Source organism: Mytilus californianus, unplaced genomic scaffold, assembly GCF_021869535.1.
Source record: "Mytilus californianus isolate M0D057914Y unplaced genomic scaffold, xbMytCali1.0.p SCAF_1, whole genome shotgun sequence".
Taxonomy (NCBI): Eukaryota; Metazoa; Mollusca; class Bivalvia; order Mytilida; family Mytilidae; genus Mytilus; species Mytilus californianus.
Window position 1 is genome coordinate 120,259,108 of NW_026262581.1, and position 17,048 is coordinate 120,276,155.

The window sequence follows — 17,048 nt, forward strand, 5'->3', positions numbered from 1 at the left end:
AGGTTTTCTCTATTACGATGAGGTTTTTCATTATTATGATGAGGTTTTTCTCTATTATGATGAGCTTTTTCTCTATTATGATGAGCTTTTTCTATATTATGACAAGGGTTTTCTCTATCATGATGAGGTTTTTCTTTATCATGATGAGGTTTTCTTTATTATGAAGAGGTTTTCTCTATTACGATGAGGGTTTTCTTTATTATGATGAGGTTTTTCTCTATTATGATGAGGTTTTTCTCTATTATGATGAGATTTTTCTTTATTATGATGCGCTTAATACCCAAACAGTTCCTGTCGTCAGTCGTCTATCCGTTGTCAGATATTTTTTTCCTCAAAGATCTTCTCTTAAACCACTGAAGAGTTTGCTTTCAAGCTTATAAATCATCTATATTATGTCCTTTTCCAAGTTTGTGACATATATAGTCGCTCGCCAAAACAAAGGATTTGACAGTATAGTACTATACAAATCCTTGTCAAAACAAAATGGCCACCATAGCTAAAATTAGACCATAGGCATAGGTGTCCGACACCCTAATTTTTGCAAATTACTCAAAAACAGTAAGAGATATCAAAATTCTGGCAAAGTTGAATTGATCAGCATATTAAGATCTACCTATGCCTAATTTTTCAGGTTGTTTGGAAATCCTATCTTAGTAAGAGTTATGATCCTTCATTTTCATTTTTTCCTGAATTTCTGCTATTTTTGGTAATATCTTGGGAACCATAATTACTAGACTCAAAATTGAAATTGAAAAATGTTCAGCTCATAAAGATCTACAAAAATATCTGCAGTGGCTAAATTGCCAGATTTTATGTTTAAGAGTTATTTCCCTTTAAATACCTAAATTTGATGATTTTCACATACTTTTGCGTATATCTTGAACACTTTTAGAGCCAAAATTATAATTTGAAATTGTTCAACTCGTTAAAATCTAAATACTAAATTGTCAGATTTTCTGTTTAAGAGTAATCTCTCTTTGAATACTGAACGTCGTCTAATAGTATTTATACAGGTGAGCGATTCAGGATCTTAATTGTAGAATCAAGGCAATGTTGTGTTTTTTTACTCGCCTACAACGAAAGTTGCAGATAGCAGGGCACCATTTTTTTATTTGATTTTTCCATTAAGCAATAATTATTATGATAAATTTCATTTGTAGAAAAAAAACACTTGCAAGTCCTATATTTAAAAAGAATGGGTTCAGTGAAGCGAGCAGTCTTTAGGAGCAAAATGAAAACTTAACTAAATTTTTATACCAAATTTTTGTTATCAATGCAAAAGATGAAGTTATTTGTTAAAAAAAGTCCCAACCTAATATTGTGTTCACACTCCCTTTTAATGTTCACTTATTCAACATGCTGTGGTTGTATAATCCTGTTTTACCAGCCCTTCATTTGCTTGCATTTAGTTATATTTAGTTATGTTTTGTTCTATCTAAATAATGAAAGGGACATCCCATGTTGATCTCAAAGACATATCTAGTGTTCATCTAGTCACAAAATATACTTGAGTATCTTAATATTTGTTGCCATATTTTTTTTAATTTGTTCAATAAAAATATTTTATCTATATGTTTTGTATTCCTCCACCAACTCTTTTTATCCTATATCAAATAATCCTGATGTAATCTAAGTTGTCACCCTATGCAGATATTTAATTATACCCAAAATGATAAAAAAATCTAAGTCCCAAAATGACCTTGACCCATGACCTTGAAAATCAATAGGGTTCAAGGTCTTGCTATGGAAATCCATTGTACTAAGTTTGGTTGAAATCCATCGAGAGATGTTGATTCACTTGATTGTAGAGTGTTCATAAGGATTTCTGCTGAAAATTTAAGTCCCATAACGACCTTAACCTTTGGCGCATGGCCTTGAAAATCAATAGGGTTCAAGATCTTGCTATGGACATTCATTGTGCCAAGTTTGTTTGAAATCCAACAAAGGATGTTGGTTCTAGGGTGTTAACAAAAAATGTTACGGACGGATAGAGGCGTTCCTATACGTTGGCGAGGGGATACAAAACGAACCCCGAAAAACTGTCAACTATCAAATCAAAACTGATTTTAATAAATTCGATTTTATGTTTTATTATATAATTAAGCCATTATGTCGTGTTCTTAATGCCGTTTTTGACACGTATGATGTAACAACAAGAACCAACCATTCAAATCAAAAGTAAATAATTCAAATAAAAAAAAACAAAAAACCTGTAGAATGGATTTCGATAAAATGTGTTTATGTTCAGGGGCGGATCCAGGATTTTGGAAAGGGGGGGGCGAAGTATGTAAAAATCGCCGAGCGGAGCAAGGGAAAATTTTTTTTTACCTTTTTTTGGCTAAAAAACATAAAATAAGTGTAAAATGCACTTTTTTTATCGGTTCCTGACGTAAGGCATGTATATTTTATAGTTAAAGTGTAAGGGTTGGACATTTTTGATGCCGTATTCTCCCCATTAATTGTCTTTTATAAAATGATTGGATGGATCCAAAGCTATGTACTAATATATTTGATGTGGGACTTGTCAGTAAAAAACTGACATGGAAAATTCTCGTTTGTTGTATGTTTAGTTAGCATAACGTCACGGATTTCTTGTTGTAAACAAGATATACGTCGGGCTATTCAATGAAATTTACAATACGACCGACACGAGTTAAGAAAGACAAACACGCAATTTTTATCCAAATGTTTGGTTGAAATGTTTCACCCAACAAGAGAAGTGAGGGGTTTCAAATCAACCAAAGGCTACGAATGAGTCTGAAATGACAACGAATATATATGAATGACGGTCGACAAACGGACATAAAGGCCACACCCAGCAGGCAGGTTGCAGTCGGGCCTTGAAAAAGTATTCATTTTATCAGTTCAACGAAACAGAAATTCCGGTCAGATATGGGATTTACATGCAAACCCCCGGCCCCAAAAAAATTACGCCCGTTTTTTTATTCATCACGTTCATTTAATGCTAAATAATTCTGTTTCTAATAGCAAAAAAAGTGGACAAGATTATTGTTTTCAATCCAGATACGGCCAGAATTTTTGTTTGAGGCAAAAATCAGGGTCAGAATTTTTTCTCTCAAACATCTCAGAATGCCCTCTCAAATCAAATGGTCCGTACCTTAGACTTTAAATCTATCTAGAGCTTATTGACTGGGGACCATTATTCAGCTATATGTTATTAATAGACTGGGGCGTGTTGGGTTAAACATGTTTTCGTAGGTAAATAATATTGTTGTGGAACTTTTTTTTTCATGAAAGTGTAATAGAGTATTACTTTCTGTTCGGTGGAATTGTGAAATAGAAGTCAATAAATACGTTCTTGCTCAATCCTTTGTCGCTTTGAAGGTGTCATGCTTGTCATCCTCAGCCTAAGCAATGTGTTACTGTAATTTGAATTTCAAAATGACTTAGTGACGTTTTTTCGACGCACTGGTCAACTCTACCGTAGCGAATCACATGATTTTGACATAATCAATAATATATTACAGTAAATACGAGCGAAACATATCTTTATGAGCAAAGAATTGCCGCATAAAAAGTAAATACGCGGAAAATGGCAAAGTTCACGAAGTCTAGTCTGATTAATCATTTTACCAAAAAAACAAGAAAAAAAAGTGCAAGCAAAGGGGGGGGGGCATACGCCCTCTACGCCCCCCTCTTGATCCGCCACTGATGTTGGAAATGATATGATTATTTTCATGATGTTTAAACGGTCACTTATATTAAAAGTCGTGTCAGTTCGAAGTCTAGCGACCATTTTGGAAATTCCGTAAAGCTGTAAGATTTGAAAATTCGAGGATACAAATTTGACACCCATCAGTTCGATGTTGTAATATATTCACATAAATTATAGAAAAGGTATGTCGCCTCAACATAAAAATGTGGCTTTATTAGATTTAATCAAATTTATATTTTTCGTGTCTCCTTGAACCGTTGCTCAAGTTTTTTTTCTTCATGAACATGATAATTTAGTCAAGTTCTGATTTGTGATTGACAATAAACTATACAAACAAAAGTTACTACCCAAATGTGATTTCATTTCCGTTGACTGAAATTGGCATTTGCATTTGACTCGTTCTGCATAATGATGATATTTTGAGAGATATTTTTTTAGTAAAAGTAATAAATCAAAGACATAACATGAAACGTTTGACTTCCACCAATGTTTTGTCAACAATACGCTTATCTTAAATACGTTGAAAAGGTTATTTATTTCTCAGCAAAAATGCGTTTTTGTGTGTATAGTGTGGTCGCCTTGAAAGATTGCCACGCACGATTCTCGTGAAATGATCATGCCATTTCCAATTGTTCATTGGCGCGTAAAATCATTGCGTAAATTACCCGAAATTTTCGGAAAATCGTATGTAGCACAAGTTAAAATACCACCGAAGCTTTTGTTATCGGAATCTAGTTACAGATAAATATGTCTCTGTAGTTCAATGTACGAGTGTTTATTTCATACACACACGGCCATTTCCGCGCATCCGACAAACAGACGCATATGTGACAATTATTCATTCATGCCGGGCACTTTAAGGATTATAATTTAAATGACCTATAGTACCAAACAGAAGTTTTCATTCCCAAATCTGAGGATGAATTTAATATAAAAAGAGGATATAGAGTAGATATTGTAAGGGGCGGATCCAGGATTTTTGAAAGGGGGGGCGTAATTCCATAAAACGCCGGGATTATATACCAAAAGATTTTTGATTTTTGTGAAAAATATGACATAATAATTTTGTTTGGCGATCAAATGGAAAAAAATATATAAAAAGTGTAAAAATTAAAAGTTAAGTAAAAATTGTAAATTTCATTAATAGAAGAAAAAATTGTTATTAACTTAAAGCAACCTCATACAGGCATGCACCAGAAAGTAATCCTCAAATAGTTGATGGTATTCCGTATCTATAAAGAAGAGCTCCCTTCATCTGCCACTGACTGCTACCGATGATCCGAACGAGATTATCTTTACTTGAAAGCATCTGGAAAGACACATATTTCAGATGTCGAAAGTAAAGAGGCTCTCATTTTCTAAAAGGTACTGAAATCTAAAAATAAACTCAGTAACAATCAAAGACCGAGCATACCAAGCCCTTATCAGGCCAAAACTAGAATACTGCTGCACTGTCTGGGACCTTTACACAACAGAGAACATTAACTCCATAGAAAAAGTCCAAAGACGTGCAGCAAGATACGCCGGTATGCTCTAAATACCAATATACTGAAAGTGTAACAAACATGCTTGTAACTTGGATGGAGAATTGTCTCATTGGCACTCATACCACATCTTCCTATATCTATTAACACACTTCACTGGCCATCATTACAAGAAAGAAGACTTAAAAGCCGATTAGATATGTTCCGTAGAATTACCAACAACAAAATTGCCATACCATATACTGACATACTAATTAAAAGCAAATCAAACACCAGGACTAACCACGAACAAACATACCGACAAATTCGATGCAGCAAAGACAGTTTCAAATTTTCTTTTTTCTGCCAAACTATTAAAGACTGAAACAAATTACCTGAACCAATAGCCTGCAGCACCACTACTGAGTTCTTCAGGGAGAACTCACCAGAGAAATTCTCCTTGACACTTACAAATACCTACATGTTTAATCTGTACTTTGTTTTCATCTTATACCAAAAATAAAAAATAAAAATGGAAAAATATTACTAACATATATATATAAAAAATTGAAAACTATTATGAAATTAGAAACTTGAAATAGATTTTTAATTATTAACAATACTGTTAAACCAGGAATGCGCCAGAAAGTAATCATCAACCAGTTGATGTTCTTCTGTATATGAAGAAGAAAGAAGAAGAAATTATTTGCGAACTGTACTTTGAAGAATTGCAGTGTAAGGCGTGTTGATGAAATTTAAATACGTTTGACGACGGAAACTTTCCCATAGGATACCGGGCCGCTGATTAGTTTGCAATAATTAAAAACATTTGACAGTGACAAATATGTAACATGCATACTTTTTAAGATTATGAATAAAAAAGGTTTATATAAACAATAAATATTAGTTTAAACAGCCAAACAAAAATGCTGTCATTCGTTTAGGTCAAGGATTTGTGTAGTGAGATTTAACTTTTAAAACTATTCAACTATCTAATTTAACTACCTCTAAGGAATATCAGAGACATATATACACGGTCTCTGGGAATATCCAGTGCATGGTAGGTAACCTATTTTGCATGTTGTTGTCATATCTTTTAGAAAAAAAATCTTAACGAGAATATTATGCCCCACATTGAACAACAGTTACATGAATAATCCATGTCTTATTTTAAAAAAAGAGGTACAAAATCGGATGCATCTTTATCTCAAAACAATTATCAGATTGTTCAAACCTACCTGGCATTTAGGTTCACGATAGCATTTCTCTTTGTTTTAAAGAAAGCAACTGGTTCATATGTTATATTCGTGTGAATTACTTATCAGTTCTGGCCAAGTTTGAAACTGCACAATTTGCATAATATTTGCGGAAAAATAGATTTCATCACCAGCCAATCAGATTTAAAGGAACAAGTACACCCCTTGTTTTTCCCACAGCTAATGCGTTACTTCCCTTGTTACATTGTATTTGGTTTCCTGTAAAAAACCTATGTAAACGACAAAAAAATCAGCACACATAAAGCAATGTAGGTAACTAATTATGAAGAGGAGGAATTGAAGCAGCCAAGGTAATTTAAAATTTCATACCAGATTATGTCCCTGTTGCATTAGCGAATATTGATTAAGCAGCGGAGACACATGATACATTATACAATGAACGTTTATCTGCTCGGCTAGGAAGGTGGAACCACTTACCCCCCCCAAAAACTATATCCAGTATAAATTTTTATTTTTGAAAGAAAATATGTAGAAGTTCGAATAATTGGATTTCCTTTACCTGGGTGATCGCGATACTGTACAATACTTGAATATAATTGTGTTCCAGTGTTGTAAACATTTAAAAAAAAAAACGACTGCAACTACTGGTATACCAGTATGATTTCCAGTATTGTATACAATACTAATCAGATATTTCCTCAGCTGTGCAATACTGGACATTATGATGAATCAAGGTAGTATGGGTGTCTTTCGCCATCTTGGACTGTAAAATAGCAGAACACAATAGATCTTAGCCTTAGGCCAAAAAAAATAATTTATATGTCTGTTTACGGTTACCGGACCTGCCCTGCTTTTGAGCGCTGACCCTAAGTCATTTTATTTCCGTCGTAAAGTGAAGAAATTAATTGAACTTGTGTCAAAAGCGAAGTTAGAGTTGCCAATAAAAGAAATCAATTGCCTGATACATCCTGATAGATATAAGAAGATGTGTGGTATGAGTGCCAATGAGACAACTCTCCATCCAAGTCACAATTTGTAAAAGTAAACCATTATAGGTCAAACACGGAGCCTTGGCTCACAACGAACAGCAAGCTATAAAGGGCCCCAAAAAGGACTAGTGTAAAACCATTCAAACAGGAAAACCAACGGTCTAATCTATATAAAAAACGAGAAACACGAAACACTTATTAACCACATCAACAAACAACAACCACTGAACATCAGGTTCCTGACTTAGGACAGGTGCAAACAAATGCAGCGGGTTTAAACGTTTTTAATACGTATAATAGGCGCCAACCTTCACCCTACCTGAAACAATAGCGTAACATCACAACATAGAAAGACACACTATAAAATATCAATTGAAATGGCTTAACTACATTGTAAATCAAAAGACATATTAACAAAAACAAGTGAACATACACTGAACGATGTTCACAATTGTGAATATGACAGCTGTTTTAAGGAAATTCACGACTGTGTGATGAAATAAACACTTTGCCGCCATTTTGTTCCAATCAATAACAAAGGGAAATAATCCAATCATTAAAAATATGGGTAAACTTGCCCCACAGACAACTCGGACCACGGCAAGACAGACCGCACGACTCATAATCATGTCGCAAAAAACAAAATAAAATGGAAATACCGACCTCCCTACCCTATTTTTTTCAATGATGTAACTTTAAACAGACATATTTTTTTTTTGGCCTTATCACCATGATCACTATTTAGGAATCTGCGACACGAACTATTGACGTCATACAGCAATCACCTTTCCTTTGTGGCGTCAGATATTTGCTTTTAGGATGTCAAAATTTTACAGGAACCTTTGTGATGTCCAGTAATTGCGGACAATTAGCGATAAGGTGTATGGGATTTCAATCAAGTCAGCAAAATTCTATGCAGGAATGCAATTGACTAATGACAATTTATATTTAAATGAACAAATAGGCCACTTCACGGTTATTTCAGCCATATTGAATAGGGAGCAGATTTTTTTGATAGAGGTGGAAATGGAATGAAAGTATGGGAAATCCTATTCATGTTTTCAAGCAACTGGTCTGTTTTAATGTCATAATGATGTTTTCCCGTATTTTCCAAACCATTTTTACCTCCTTTACGAAAATCTGCCCCCTATTCAACATGGCTGCACTAACCTTGAAGGGGCCTATTTATTTGATTTTATTCTTATAATTACATGTACTAATATTTTTACAAAAGATGAAAAGTAGATTATTTTGGTTGAATTCAATTTTTAAAAATCTATTTAGCATATAAAGGGGAGATACATGTACATTTGTAACTCAGAAATAGTACGTATAATTTACAAAATGTATGGAGGAATTTACCCAAAAAATTTCTATTTTTTCATGTTTACATGTATGTCTTAGCAGAAAAACTTTCTGTGACCCATTTTTCTCCCCCATGTAATGCGTCGCCGGGGACATGGAAATACCAGGCTACCGTCCATCTGGGCGTCTGTCCGTCTGGTCTTGTTAGGGCTCTCACATGTATAATTCTTGCCAGATTTTTATGAAACTTATATCATAGGTTTATATCAAAAATGTCTTGGACGAGTTTGAAAATCAGTGCCGATCAATTATTTTTAAAAGAGTTATGCCCCTTGAACACATTAATTTTATGGAAAATTGCATCGTTAGCGCTCTCGTGTACAATTCTTGCCAGATATTAATGAAACTTATATCGTACATGTAGGTTTATATTAGCAATGTCTTGGACAAGTTCGAAAATCAGTGCCCATCAATTATTTTTAAAAGAGTTATGCCCTTGGAAACATTAATTTTATGGAAAATTGCATCGTTAGCACTGTCATGTGTTCAAATCTTGTCAGATTTTTATGAAACTTATACATTTGTATCATAGGTTTATATCAGCAATGTCTTGGACGAGTTCGAAAATCAGTGCTGATCAATTATTTTTAAAAGAGTTATGCCCTTGGAAATATTAATTATATGGAAAATTGCCTTATAAGCCCTCTCAAGTGAACAATTCTTGCCAGATTTTTATGAAATTTATATTATAGGTTTATGTTATCAATGTTCTTGCAGAGTTCAAAAATCAGTGCCGATCAATTATTTTTAAAAGAGTTATGCCCCTTGAAAATATTGATTATATGGAAAATTACAATGTTATCGCTCTCATGTGTTCAAATCTTGCCAGAATTTTATGAAACTTATATCATAGGTTTATATCAGCAATGTCTTTGACACTTTATTTTGTATGTGCTATCTTGCAAGATCCTGGTGGCTGTCAGACAGTTTTCACTTGACCTCGACCTCATTTCAATGATCAGTGAACAAGGTTAAGTTTCCGAGGTCAAGTCCATATTTCATATACTATAACCGATAGGTCTACTATATTTGGTGTATGGAATGATTGTAAGGTGTACATGTCCAACTAACAGGTGTCATCTGACCTTGACCTCATTTTCAAGGTTCATTGGTCAATGTTAAGTTTGTTTCTTACATGTAGAATACCATATGCAATATGTCAACTATATGTGCTGTATGGAATGATTGTAAGGTGTACATGTCTGTCTGGCAGGGTACATCTCACCTTGACCTCATTTTCATGGTTCATTGGTCAATAAAAAAAAATGTATGGAATGATTGTAACATGTACATGTACATATGTATTTCTGGCTTGGTTTATCTGACTTTGACCTCATTTTCTTGGATCATGTTAAGTTTATGTGATACTTGTAGTAAAGCTATATATACATGTATTTAGAACTATCAGTATCAACATCAAATCAATGGTCAGTAAAGCACTGCAGGCGAGACATTTCAGCATGTGCACTCTTGTTAATACATTGTAATAATTATACATGAAATAAAAAGAAGTTAAGAAAAGGTGATCCTTCCCTTTTTTATTCCAAGTCTGGATGTGTTGGCTCATTTGACACATTTCCTTCATTATCAGTGTTCTTCATAAGCTACATCTACCAAATTTGGGTCAGTTTGATTTACTGATAAATCATTCAAAGATAGGAAATACAAAATGTACTGACTTTCTAGGTTAAAAAATCTGTCACTGTGAGTAAGTGTTAGTGATTATCAATAATCTTTTTTCCTCTATACATTGTACACGTACATGTATATTGTATGTACTTACATATATGTATATATGTACCTTGTATTTCCTTGATTGATGATAAAGTATGTTGTTGTTTGTTCAAATGATTTTTTTCCGAATTAAGGCACAAAATATTGCTACTGGAAACCAAACTTTGACCTTGTAAATATTAGACTAAAAAGTTACACAGGTGATAAGGAAGAGAATCAAGCTTTTAATTTATAAATTTTGTAAGGACCAATTCAAAATTCAACTTCCTTCCACATAAATTAATAGATTAATCTTTGTTTTGTCATAAATGATATCTGTCTCTATAGAAACAAATGCATGTAAACTTGATGAAAACCTTACTTTCGTGGTGTAGACTTCTTTGGATATATCAGTCATGATATACTATGGAAAATATGTTTACCCTGCTAACATGGACAAAATGAATTTATTTTGTTGTTAGAAAACAACTACATATAGATGTATATAACATACTTGTTAAAAATACATTGTATAATTGTTCAAAATCCATGATACACATTATTTCATTGCTTTCTTCCATCACATCTTAATTTCAATATTGAATGTTTAAAATAAAATTTAAAAACATACATGTTTAGAAAGTTAAAAGGAACTGGGGAGTAATTCAGACTTTCCATTCCCTTTCTTATACCTCCAGATGAAAGGAAAAACTTTGTTTTTGAAGAATCATTTTTGCAAGATCATCTCATTAAACATATACTCTGATAATGTACATGTACATGTATATGTGGCTTCTGGTGATGAGTCAAATGTTCCCCATGTTGTACTTTTCTTCCCAACTTTGTTCTTGTTTTCTTAAATTTTCAGTAGAAAGTTTTTCAAGCATACATGTATTTGAGCAAAGAGCAAACTGAATAGTAAATTTGTAAGGTACATGTACATGAAGGTTCTGTTAAGTGAATGGACCGTGATGCAGAGCCCAAAATTTTAACTGCCAGTCCAAAAAGAAGACCATTTATTACTAGGGCTGTGGATATGTTGACATTTTTGGCAGACAATAGATCTATGTATACAACATAATACATGTAATATACATGTAATACAGACAACAATTTAATTATTAATGCACCATATCCCTCCTCTTAAAAAAAATCCATATTTGCATTTAGGAGTAAGAGCAAAGACAGCCATGATATAGCCATTAGTGCTAAAAGTGAAGTTAATCCCCAACAATCAATTTATCTTCAGGAACATCTTGTTACTATGATAGAGATATTTTATGTTTGTGTGACTTATCACAAGGTGTTTGTGTGACTTATCACAAGGTGTTTGTGTGACTTATCACAAGGTGTTTGTGTGACTTATTACAAGGTGTTTGTGTGACTTATCACAAGGTGTTTGTGTGACTTATCACAAGGTGTTTGTGTGGCTTATCACAAGGTGTTTGTATGACTTATCACATTTCTGTTCTACATGTTCTTACTTTTGTTCCACTTTTATACGCCCTTTATGGGACTATTATGGTATACTGTTGTCCGTCTGTCGTCAACATGTCGGATAATAATTCAAAAACCAATTAACCAGTTTTCATGAAAGTTTGGTGAATTGTTCATATCTATTGAGGTTAGCTCCCATTGGATTTTTATAAATTTTAGATTTTATGTTTCCGAGTTATTGGATTTTACATGTATTTATAAAAAAAGGGAGGATTTTCCAGTTTTCGGACAATAACTCAAAAATGCATTAACCAATTTTCATTAAACTTTAGTAAATTGTTAAAAACTATTGATGTAAGCTCCTTTTAGAGTTTTATAAATTTAAGATTTTATGTTTTTGAGTTATTGGTTTTTATTTATAAAAAAGGGGGGATTTTCCAGTTTTTGGACAATAACTCAAAAATGCTTTAAGCAGTTTTTATGAAACTTTGATGACTGGTTTATATCTATTAAAATAAGCTCCCTTTAGTTTTTTTTATTAATTTCTGATATGCCATTGAGGAGTAATGGAACTTTATTCTTTGAAAAAGCAACGGATGTATAATGCGCTCATGATCATGGCACAGCTCTTTATTAATTTTGAGGAAGGATCATTTGCATTGTATATCCCTAGTTTTATCACACTTCCTTATGCTTAGATGGCTCATAGAGTTCCTTCTTTTTGATTGTTTAAGTTCCAAGTAGACTGTGCTACACATTTTCAGTCTAGTATTGACAATTATTTACTTAGGACCTAAAGTTCTTATTCAGCCCACTCCCTGGCCTCTTTTCAATGGTTTAAGTCCCAAGTAGACTGTGCTATACATTTTCAGTCTAGTGTTGACAATTAAGAACCTAAAGCTCTTATTCAGCTCACTCCCTCATTTTGATGGTTTAAGAGTGCAAAGTATCTTATTGCTACACATTTTCAATCTAATAATATTATGGGTACAGTGATTTTTTTTTAAGTCCCCCTACCGACGAAGTCAAAAGGGACTTTAGGTTTTCACTCCGTCCATCTGTCTGTCTGTTCATCCATCAGTCCGGCAAATCAGTTTTCCACACTTTTTATACGACCACAAAAGTATATTGATATGACGTCAGCGTCGCCGTTGTCCGAAGACACATTGGTTTTCTCACTCTAACTTTAGTTTAAGTGGATGGATCTCTATGAAATTTTACCATAAGGTTCAATACCACAAAAGGAAGGTTGGGATTGATTTTGGGGGTTATGGTACCAACAGTTCAGGAATTAAGGGCCAAAAATAAGCATTTTTGTAACTTCAAGACATAACTTGTGTGTTAGTGTATGGATCTCTCTGACATTGTACCACAAGGTTCCATATCACACAGGGAATGCATGGATTGATTTTGGGAGTAATGGCCTCAAAATATTAGGAATTAGGGGCCTAAAAAGGGGTTAAAAACAAGCATTTTTCTAGTTTCATGACAATAACTTGTGTGTAAGTATATGGATCTTTCTGAAATTGTACTACAAGGTTCCATATCACAAAGGGAAAGCTGGAATTGAGTCTGGGGGTAATTGCCCAAAATGTTTAGGAATAAGGGGCCAAAAATAAGCATTTTTCTAGTTTACAGACAATAACTTGTGTTCAGGTGTATGGATCTCTCTGAAATTGTACTGCAAGGTACCATACATTTGTACTACAAAGGGAAGGCTGGGATTGATTTTGGGGGTAATTGCTTCAAAGTTTTAGGAATTAGGGACCAAAAAAGGGGCAAAAAACAAGCATTTTTCTAGTTTCAGGACAATAACTTGTGTGTAAGTGTATGGATCTTTATGAAATTGTACTACAAGGTTCCATATCACAAAGGGAAAGCTGGGTTTGAGTTTGGGGGTAATTGCCCTAAACGTTTAGGAATTAGGGGCCAAAAAGGGGCCAAATAACAAGCATTTTTCTAGTTTCCAGACAATAACTTGTGTTCAAGTGTATGGATCTCTCTGAAATTGTACTGGTACCATACCACAAAGGGAAGGCTGGGATTGAGTTTGGGGGTGATGAATGATAAGGGGGTTCAAAAAATTTGGGGGGATTTTTTTTTCTTTAAAATTTTCCATTTTAAATTGGTTATTTCTGATTTATATATAAAAGCAAATAATAATGATATGGTTTGAACCGGTAAATTAAAAAATTTTAAGTTCTTAGACCACATTCATTCTGTGTCAGAAACCTATGCTGTGTCAAATATTTAATTACAATCTAAATTCAGTGCTGTATCAAGCTTGAATGTTGTGTCCATACTTGCCCCAACTGTTCAGGGTTCGACCTCTGCAGTAGTATCAAGCTGCACCCAGCTGAGCATTTTATTTTCTTCATGCTTGAAGATATTAATTTGATATTTGGTATATTGTTTTATCATGACAAGTTACAGATCAAGTTTGAATTTTGTTCTGGTTAGATGATTTTGTGCAGAGTTATGGTCCTCGGATTTAGAAAATTCACTCAAATAATCAGTTTTCCACACTTTTTTTAGTTATGCTTGAAAAAATATTGATTTGATAATTGGTATATAGTTTTATCATGACAAGTTACTGATCAAATTCGAATTTTGTTCCAGTCTGATGATTTTGTGAAGAGTTATGGTCCTTGGACCTAGAAAATTCACTCAAATAATCAGTTTTCCTCCCTTTTTTTCATCATGCTTAAAGATATTGATTTGATGATTGGTATATAGTTTTATAATGAAAAGTTACAGATCAATTTCGAATTTTGTTCTGGTCCGATGATTTGTGCAGAGTTATGGTCCTGGATTTAGAAAATTCATTCAAATAATCAGTTTTCCACACTTTTTTTCGTTATGCTTGAAGATATTGATTTTATAATTGGTATATACAGTGTATCTTGAATATTTTAATAGATAGAGATAAACTGTAAACAGCAAAATTGTTCAGCAAAGTAAGATCTACAAATAAGTCAACATGACTAAAATTGTCAATTGACCCCTTAAAGAGTTCTTGCCCTTTAAAGTCAATTTTTCACAATTTTTCGTAAATTTTTGTAATCTTCTCCTCTAAAACTACTGTGGCAAATTAAACCAAACTTGGCATAAATCATCCTTAGGGTATCTAGTTTTAAAAATATATCCGATGACCCCGCCCATCAACCAAGAAGGCCACCATGGCTAAAAATAGAACATGGGGTAAAATGCAGTCTTTGGCATATACATGTATCTCTGAAACTAAAGCATTTAGATCAAATCTGAGGAGCTGTAAAAAATGTTCATGAGGTCAAGATCTATCTGCCCTGAAATTTTCAGATGCATTAGACAACCTGTTGTTGGGTTGCTGCCCCTGAATTGGTAATTTTACGGAAATTTTGCAGTTTTTATACGACCGCAAAAAAAATTTTGTGGTCGTATATTGGTATGACGTTGGCGTCGTCGTCGTCGTCTCCGGCGTCGTCCGAAGATACATTGGTTTTCGCACTCTAACTTTAGTTTAAGTGAATGGATCTCTATGAAATTTTACCACAAGGTTCAATACCACAATAGGAAGGTAGGGATTGATTTTGGGGGTTATGGTACCAACAGTAAAGGAATTAGGGGCCAAAAAGGGGACAAAAATAAGCATTTTTGTAACTTCCAGCTATAACTTGTGTGTTAGTGTATGGATCTCTCTGACATTGTACCACAAGGTTCCATATCACAAAAGGAATGCTGGGATTGATATTGGGGGTAATTGCCTCAAAATTATAGGAATTAGGGGCCAAAAAAGGGGTTAAAAACAAGCATTTTTCTAGTTTCATGACAATAACTTGTGTGTAAGTGTATGGATCTTTCAGAAATTGTACTACAAGGTTCCATATCACAAAGGGAAAGCTGAAATTGAGTTTGGGGGTAATTGCCAAAACGTTTAGGAATTGGGGGCAAAAAAGGGGGCCAAAAATAAGCATTTTTCTAGTTTCCAGACAATAACTTGTGTTCAAGTGTATGGATCTCTCTGAAATTGTACTGCAAGGTACCATACCACAAAGGGAAGGCTGGGATTGATGATGGGGGTAATTGCCTCAATATTTTAGGAATTAGGGGCCAAAAATAAGCATTTTTCTAGTTTCCAGACAATAACTTGTGTGTAAGTGTATGGATCTTTCTGAAATTGTACTACAAGGTTCCATATCACAAAGGGAAAGCTGGGTTTGAGTTTGGGGGTAATTGCCCTAAACGTTTAGGAATTTGGGGCCAAAAAGGGGCCAAAAAACACATTTTTCTTGTTTCCAGACAATAACTTGTGTTCAAGTGTATGGATCTCTCTGAAATTGTACTGCAAGGTACCATACCACAAAGGGAAGGCTGGGATTGAGATTGGGGGTGATGAATCATAAGGGGGTTCAAAAAATTTGGGGGGGGGGATTTTTTTTTTTTCCTTTTTTTTCTTTTTTTCCTTTTTTTTCTTTTAAAATTTTCCATTTTAAGTTGGTTATTTCTGATTTATATTTAAAAGCAAATAATAATGATATGGTAGGAGATACACACCAAACAGGATGTGTAAATTATTATATAATAAGTATTGTGCAATAGCAAGAAATTTTCAATTGCACAGTATTGCACAATAGCAAGAAATCTTCAATTGCACAGTATTGCGCAATAGCAAGAAATCTTCAATTGCACAGTGTTGCGCAATAGCAAGAAATATCCAATAGCACAATATTGCGCAATAGCAAGATATTGTCAATTGTACAGTATTGCGCAATAGCAAGAAATATTTAATTGCACAGTATTGTGCAAAAGAAGATACTTCGTATAAATTGCTTATTTCTTGACCAATTTCAATGGGGTTTTATTCTTGAATTCTTGGGGTTCTTTAATATGCTGAATCTAACCGTGTATTTAGTTTTTGGATTTTGGGCCCCGTTTTTAAATTGGTCCACATTGAGGTCCAAAGGGTCCAAATTAAACTTTGTTTGATTTCATCAAAAATTGAATTATTGGGGTTCTTTGATATGCCGAATCTAACCGTGTATTTAGATTCTTAATTTTTGGTTCCGTTTTCAAATTGGTCTACATTATGGTCCAAAGGGTCCAAAATTAAACTTAGTTTGATTTTAACAAAAATTGAATTCTTAGGGTTCTTTGATATGCTGAATCTAAACATGTATTTAGATTTTTGATTATGGGCCCAGTTTTCAAG

The 17,048-nt window shown here is 33.7% G+C and overlaps 1 protein-coding gene and 1 long non-coding RNA gene across 2 annotated transcripts in view; both read left to right on the plus strand.

Annotated features, from left to right (window-relative positions):
• Nucleotides 1-6,599: 6,599 nt before the first annotated feature.
• Nucleotides 6,600-17,048, plus strand: part of LOC127732570 (inositol hexakisphosphate kinase 1-like) — a 48,357-nt gene continuing 37,908 nt past the window's right edge. The window contains exon 1 of the mRNA XM_052241644.1: nt 6,600-6,706. The gene's annotated coding sequence lies outside the window, so the exon portion shown is untranslated. The remainder of the gene's footprint in view (nt 6,707-17,048) is intronic.
• LOC127732688 (uncharacterized) overlaps nt 13,017-17,048 on the plus strand; it is a 41,940-nt gene continuing 37,908 nt past the window's right edge. The window contains exon 1 of the long non-coding RNA XR_007996387.1: nt 13,017-13,108. This is a non-coding gene — a long non-coding RNA (uncharacterized LOC127732688). The remainder of the gene's footprint in view (nt 13,109-17,048) is intronic.